The sequence below is a fragment of the Nicotiana sylvestris genome, chromosome 4 (assembly GCF_000393655.2).
Source record: "Nicotiana sylvestris chromosome 4, ASM39365v2, whole genome shotgun sequence".
Classification (NCBI taxonomy): Eukaryota; Viridiplantae; Streptophyta; class Magnoliopsida; order Solanales; family Solanaceae; genus Nicotiana; species Nicotiana sylvestris.
Genome location: NC_091060.1, coordinates 42,760,658 through 42,768,777, shown reverse-complemented (window position 1 = coordinate 42,768,777; position 8,120 = coordinate 42,760,658).

Genomic DNA, 8,120 nt, shown 5'->3' with positions numbered 1-8,120 from the left:
GAGTCAACTTGGTCAAGGGCGATGCAATGGATGAGAATCCCTGAACAAACCGGCGATAATAGCCTGCCAACCCAAGAAAGCTACGAATCTCTGTGGCTGAGGATGGTCTAGGACAACTCTGAACTGCCTCTATCTTCTTCGGATCAACCTGAATACCCTTGCTGGACACCACGTGTCCCAAGAGAACCACTAAACCGAGCCAAAACTCACACTTGGAGAACTTTGTATAAAGCTTCTCCTCATTCAATCTCTGCAATACAACTCGCAAATGCTCTGCGTGCTCCTCCTAACTACGCGAGTACACCAGAATATCATCAATGAATACAATAACAAATGAATCCAGATAAGGTCGAAATACATTGTTCATCAAATGCATGAATGCTGCTGGGGCATTGGTCAGCCCAAAAGACATGACAAAAAACTCATAGTGACCATATCTAGTCCTGAAAGCAGTCTTAAGAATATTTGAATCCCTAATCTTCAACTGGTGATAGCCCGAATGAAGATCAATCTTAGATAACACCCTCGCTCCCTGAAGCTGGTCAAATAAATCATCAATGCGAGGCAAAGGATACTTGTTCTTAATTGTTACCTTGTTCAATTGCCAGTAATCAATACACATTCTCATTGTGCCATCCTTCTTCCTCACAAACAGAACTGGCGCACCCCACGGTGACACACTAGGCTGAATGAACCCCTTATCTAGGAGTTCCTCAAGCTTCTCCTTCAATTCTTTCAACTCTACTGGTTCCATACGATACGGCAGAATAGAAATGGGCTGAGTGCCCGGCACCAGGTCAATACCAAAATTAATATCCTAGTCCGGTGGCATGCCCGACAGGTCTGCAGGAAAAATATTGGAAAAGTCCCTCACAACTGGAACAGAATCAATGCTAGGAGTCTCAGCTCCAACATCCCTCACAAACGCTAGATATGACAGACAACCCTTCCCAACCATACACTGGGCCTTCAAGAAAGAGATCACTCTACTAGGAACATAATCAGTCACGCCACGCCACTCGATCCGCGGTACACCCAGCATAGCCAAAGTGACTGTCTTAGCATGACAGTCTAGAATAGCATGACACGGAGATAACCAATCCATGCCCAAAATGACATCAAAATCCACCATGATTAATATCAATATATCCACTCGGGTTTCCAAACCCCTAATAGTCACCATACGTGACCGGTACACACAGTCTACAATAACAGTATCACCCACCGGGGTAGATACATGAACAGGTAAAGCAAGAAACTCAGGGGGCGTACCCAAATAATGAGCAAAATATGAGGACACATAAGAATAGGTGGAACCGAGATCAAATAATACAGAGGCATCCTTGTGGCAGACTGAAACAATACCTGTAATTACAGCGTCTGAAGCAATAACATTTGTCCTACTTGGAATAGCATAGAAACGAGCCTGGACACCGCCTGATCGGCCTTCTCCTCTAGGGCGACCCCTGGCTGCCTGACCTCCACCCTCAGCTGGCTGGGCGGGTGGTGAAGTAATTGGAGTAGAAGTCGAGGGCTGACCCCTCTGTTGAAACTGAGTATCATGAAGTCGAGGGCACTGCCTCCTCATATGTCCAAACTCTCTACACTCATAACAACTACCCCGTGCTGGAGATGGGGACTGAAGGGAACCCCTCGCACCGGAGTGACTTACAGATGCACTCGGTAGAGAAGAACCCTGAGCTTATGGGGCACGATATGAACTATGAGCTGGGAGGGCGCTAAATGAAGGCTGGCCCTGGTGAGAACCATGATGACCACGACCTGAAGATGCCCCACGATACTCTGGACGGGCCGACTGAGCAGGCCTAAAAGAACGACCTCTACCATGCTGGAACTGGCCCCTCGAAGGAGCACCACTGTGACTGCCCGATCCTTGGGGCCTCTTGGCCTCCCTCTCCTCTCACTCCCGACGGCGAACCATCTCAATCTCACAAGAGATATCAACCAACTCCTCAAACGTAGCACCCAATACTCTCTCTCTAGTTATCAGAATACGGAGATGGTAGTTAAAGCCATCCACAAATCTCCTGATCCTCTCACGATCTAACGGAATCATCCAAATGGCATGACGAGCCAACTCAGAAAATCTCATCTCATACTAGGTCACAGTCATATCCCCATGCGTCAACCACTCAAACTACTTACGCAACTCCTCTCTACGGGACTACGGTACATACTTCTCCAAGAAGAGAGTGGAGAACTGCTGCCAAGAAAGGGTTGTTGCACCGACAGGCCTACGCCTCTCAAATTCCTCCCACCAAGTAAAGGCATCCCCCGAGAAATGAAAGGTGGTAAATGCCACACCACTAGACTCAAGAATCCTTGCTGTAAAGAGCATTTGCTAGCACTTGTCAAGAAAACCCTAGGCATCCTCGCCCTCAGCACTACTGAACGACGGAGGCTGGAGCCTACCAAACCTCTTAAGACGACACTGCTCATCATCCGGCATGGCTGGTACTACGAACTCCTGAACTGGCGCAATCGGTTGAGCTGGAGGTGCCCTCGACATCTGTAGTCCCTGCACTACCTGCTCAGGTGTGCGAGCAACGAAGGTCTGATTGCCTCCCCCGGCCTGTGAAGTAGCTGCTGCGGTAGTGGCTGAAACTGCCTGAGCCAGACCAATGCAAACTGATAAGATTTGTGCTAAGCCCTCCTGAAGACCCGGAATCATGATGGGCATAGCTGGTGCCTGATCTGGTGCTGCTGGAGCCTGATCAGGAGCTGGGGCAGCTGGTGGATCAACAAGTGCTGCCCTCGCTGCTCTGCCTCTGCCACGTCCACAACCGCGTCCACGGCCTCTGGTGGCCTCAGTGGGTGGCACTGGTGGTCGTCCACCTCGTCCGGTAGCTCGCGTCCTCACCATCTGTGAGAGAATAGAATAACAGAAGTTTAGTTCTCGGATCAACAAAGTTGCACGACAAGAATTTCAAGAATGTGAAGTTTTTCCTAAAGGTTCTGCAGCCCCTTGAGAATAAATACAGACGTCTCCGTACCGATCCGCAAGACTCTACTAAACCGGCTCATACTTGTGAGACCTATGTAACCTAGGCTTTGATACCAACTTGTCACGACCCTAACCCCGGTCGTGATGGCGCCCAACACACTGCTAGGCAAGCCTGAACAACTAACAACCTCAATCCGTTTTCTTATAAAAATCATTATCAGCTAACACAGTTAAATTGCTAAATTACCCTAATAAGAGTTTAAGACAACAAGTTAAATATGCGGAAATTCAGATGATAATACTACTACATAGCCTATACAGATTTGGTGTCACAAGTCTCGAGCCTCTAGTACAAGTTTAACAGCCTAATACATAATCAGTCTAGGAAATGCGGATAAAAGGAAAGGATAGAAGGGAGAGATCCGGGCTGCGGATGCCGTGCAGCTACCTCGATGCTCACGGATATGAACTGATCGATTGAAAATCCTCACTCAGCCTCTAGAACACCTGGATCTACACGCAAGGTGCAGGGAGTAATCGGATTACTCTGACCCGGTGAGTAATAAGCATAAATAGTGACTAAGGATAAGAAGTCACGGAAAAACACAGAGTATTCTATAAGCGAAAGTTTAAGCAAGTAATATGAAAGCAGTAAACCAATGGAAATGAAATATGGTAATGCTACAACACATAAGTGGTTAAGTGATAGACATATAAAGAAAATCAACACATAGAATAGTACCCTATAGTACCCGCTGCGGCGTGCAACCCGATCCATATATTTCGTCGACGGTGATCACTGGAGGTGTGCAGACTCCGGGAGGGGACCCTTACGGCCCAAGCGCAATATCAAGCCATCTTGTGGCATCAAATCTAGGCCCTCGGCCTCATATCAATATCAGTATAACACTGCTATGGTGCGCAGCCCGATCCTATAGTATCCTCACATCTGGCCATTGGCCATACTCAATCCAAAAATCATATAAGCCCCTCGGGTATTAGTAAACTAGTAGTTCTCAGCCTAAAACATCATTTATTATATCATCTTAGTTTCAAAACTGAGTAAAAGTGGCTCAGTTGTAAACAGTGGAAAATGGTACGACTGAGTTCAAGTAGTAAGCCAAACAGTGAGGAAACGGTGATAAAAACTCCCCGGAGGGTTCAAATAGTTGGCACGAAGCCCAAATATGGCAATCAGTCCAAATAATGATGATAACAAATAATCTTCAATCAATTACGCGGTAAGAGCATCACTCGGGATGGACCAAGTCACAATCCTCAATAGTAAACGACCCCATGCTCATCGTCAAGCACGTGTCTCACCTCAATATAGCACTACGATATGCAAATCCGGGGTTTTAAACCCTCAGGACACCATTTACATTCATTACTCACCTTGAACCATCAAAAATGCTAGCTCGCTAAGCCTTTGCCCCTCAAATCGGCCTTCTCGCGTCTCGAATTTGACCAAAACCAGAACGAATACATCGCAATATGCTAAGGGAACATAAGCCAAGTGAAAACAATCGAAAAATATCAAAAAATCCTGAAATTAGCAAAACCCGAGCCCCATGCCCACTTCTCGAAACTCAAAAATTTTCGCATCAACGAGTTCCTTATCCTTCCACGAGTCCATACATGTCAAGAGTTCTCAAATCCGACCTCAAATGGCCCTTCAAATCCTAATTTAAAATCTCAACATCCCAAGCCCTAGTTCTTCCATTTTTAGCTAAATTTCCATGAATTTCTAGGTTAATTTCACAATAGAATCACGTTTTATGCTCATAAATCTTACCTCCAATCACTTCTCCTCGAATCCCTCTTCAATTTCCCTAAAAGAGCTCTCAAAATACTCAGCTATGGTGGAAAATGGCTCAAAATCGCGGATGAAATGTTTAATAAATTCACTGCCCAGTTCTGGATTTCCTTCATCGCGATCGCGACCAAGGTCTCGCGATCACGAAGCACTAAATTCCGGCTTCTCAAAATAACACTATGTGAACGCGATGATGCTTCTGTGAACGCGATGCTTTAACTTCCCTGAGCTACGCGAATGCGACCCCACATACGCGAACACGAAGAGCAATTGCCCTGGGACCTGATTCCTTATACGCGCACGAGAACTCTCTCATGCGAATGCGAAGCACAAGCTGCTCACTCTCCGCGAACGCAATCCCTCAGACGCGAACGCGAAGCACAAACTCAGGCCCACCCAAATTCCTTCTACGCTATCGCGAGGGCCCTCACGCGATCGCAAAGGCCAAAAATCCTCTGCAACTGCTGCTCAAATTCTGCAACCTCTCAACATAGAAATTGGTCCGATTGACCATCCGAAACTCACCCGATCCGAAAAGCACCAACACATCCTAAAACCTCATTCAAACTTGTTCCAATCATCAAAACACCACAAACAACACCAAAACCATCAATTCACATCGAATTCAAGCCTAAGTTTTCTAAAAACTTCCGAAACATGCTTTTGATCAAAAACCCAACCAAACCACATCCAAATAACTTGAAATTATTCACACACATCTCAAATGACATAACGAAGCTACAACAACTCTCGGAATTCCATTCTGACCCCCGAATCAAAATCTCACCTATCAACTGGAAATCGCCAAAATACTAACTTCGCCAATTCAAGCCTAATTCTACACCGGACCTCCAAAACCACTTCCCATCACACTCTAAGTCACAATCACCTCCCAAAGCTAACCGAACCATCGAAACTCACATCCGAGTCCTCTAACTCATAAGTCAACATCCGGTTGACTTTTCCAACTTAAACCTTCTTAAAAGAGACTAAGTGTCTCATTTCTTACCAAGACCACACCAATCGCAAACCAATCAACTCGACCACATAAAACACGGATAACGAAACATAAAGAAGTATAAATTAGGGAAACGGAGCGGTAACTCTTGAGATGACTGGCCGAGTCGTCACATGAAAGAGGTGGTAAGAAAAAAAGTGATTAAATGGCTTGATGGAAGTATTGTATTTCCAATCTCTGATAGCAAATGGGTAAGTCCAGTCCAATGTGTTCCAAAGAAAAGGGTAATGATTGTAGTGACCAATGAAAACAATGATATGATTCCCATTCGAACTGTTACTGGGTGGAGGATTTGTATAGATTATAAAAAATTGAATAATGTCACCTGAAAAGACCATTTTTCTCTCCCCTTTATTGATAAAATGCTTGATAGATTAGCTGGACAGGAATACTACTATTTTTTGGATGGCTACTCAGGATATAATCATATTGTTATAGCCCTAGAGGACCAATAGAAGACCACATTTACATGTCCCTATGGGATATATGCATTTAAAAGAATGTCATTTGGTCTCTGTAATGTACCTACGACTTTTCAAAGGAGTATGATTGCTATTTTTACTAATATGGTTGAAAGATTTGTAGAACTATTTATGGATGATTTTCTGTATTTGGATGTTCTTTTGATGAATGTTTAATGAATCTTGACAAGGTACTTGCTAGGTGTGAAGAAACAAATTTGGTACTGAATTGGAAAAAATGTCATTTCATGGTAAGAGAAGGTATCGCCCTAGAGCACAAAGTGTCCAAGAATGGATTGCAGGAAGATAAAGCAAAGGTGAAAGCAATTGAAAAATTACCTCCACTGACATCAGTTAGAGGAATTTGCAGTTTCTTGGGCCATGCAGGTTTTTATCTTCGTTTCATTAAAGGTTTTTTAAAAATTTCATCTCCTTTGTGCAGGCTTCTTGAGAAAGATACATCCTTCAAGTTTGATGATGCTTGTCTGAAAGCATTTGATGAGCTGAAAAGAAGATTAGTTACTGCACCAACTATCATTGCTCCAGATTGGAAACTTCCATTTGAGTTGATGTGTGACACAAGTGACATAGCTATTGGAGTTGTTTTAGGGCAGCAGAAGGAGAAAATCCTTTACTCCATTCATTATGTGAGCAGAACTCTTAATCCAACACAAATGAATTACACTGTTACTGAAAAAGAGTTGCTTGCAGTAGTATAGGCATTTGATAAGTTCAGGTCATATTAGTGGGAACCAAAGTCATAGTTTACACAGATCACTCAGCTATCAGGTATTTATTTTCAAAGAAAGATGCCAAGCCAAGGTTAATCTGATGTGTTCTTCTTTTGCAGGAATTTGATTTAGAGACTCGAGATCGAAAAAGGGATAGAGAATCATGTTGCAGATCACTTGTCCAGGTTGGAAAATCGAGGCCATGTCACTGAAGGAGAATCAATCAAAGGAACATTTCCTGATGAACAGTTACTAGCCATCACTTCGGATGAAACCCCATAGTATGTTAATTATGTGAATTTTATTGCAAGTGGGGTGACTCCACCAGAATTCACAGCTGATCATAGAAGAAAATTTTTACATGACGTGAGATTTTACATGTGGGACGAGCCTTTTCTATACAAGCAATGCGTAGATCAATTGGTAAGAAGGTGTGTCCCTGAGGAGGAGATGAATGAAATATTGCATGACTGTCATGCTTCTCTTTATGGAGGTCACCATGGTGGAGACAGAACTGCACAAAAGGTTTTATAATCAGGTTTTTACTGGCCAAAATTATTTAAAGATGCACATGTTTTTGTTAAAAATTGTGATAGGTGTCAAAGAACAGGTACAATCATGAAGAGGAACGAGATGCCTTTGCAAAATATTTTGGTAGTAAAGCTCTTTGATGTCTAGGGAATTGATTTCATGGGACCATTTCCATACTCTAATGGTCAAATATACATTTTGGTTGCAGTCGATTATGTGTCTAATTGGGTTGAGGCCATTGCTCTTCCTACTAATGATGCAAAGGTAGTGGTAAGTTTCGTAAAGAAGCATATTTTCACACGCTTTGAAACTCCAAGGGTGTTGATAAGTGATGGAGGAAACACTTTTGTAACAAATTGTTGAAAATGTTCTAGCAAAATATGGGGTAAGACACAAGGTTGCTACTGCATACCACCCTCAAACGATGGTCAAGTTGAAGTGTCAAATAGAGAGGTAAAACAGATTTTGGAGAAAACAGTGAGTGCAAATAGGAAGGATTGGTCTGGTAAGTTAGAAGATGTATTGTGGGCTTACCGAACTGCATACAAGACTCCAATAGGTACTTGTCCGTACATGTTAGTTTATGGAAAGGCATGTC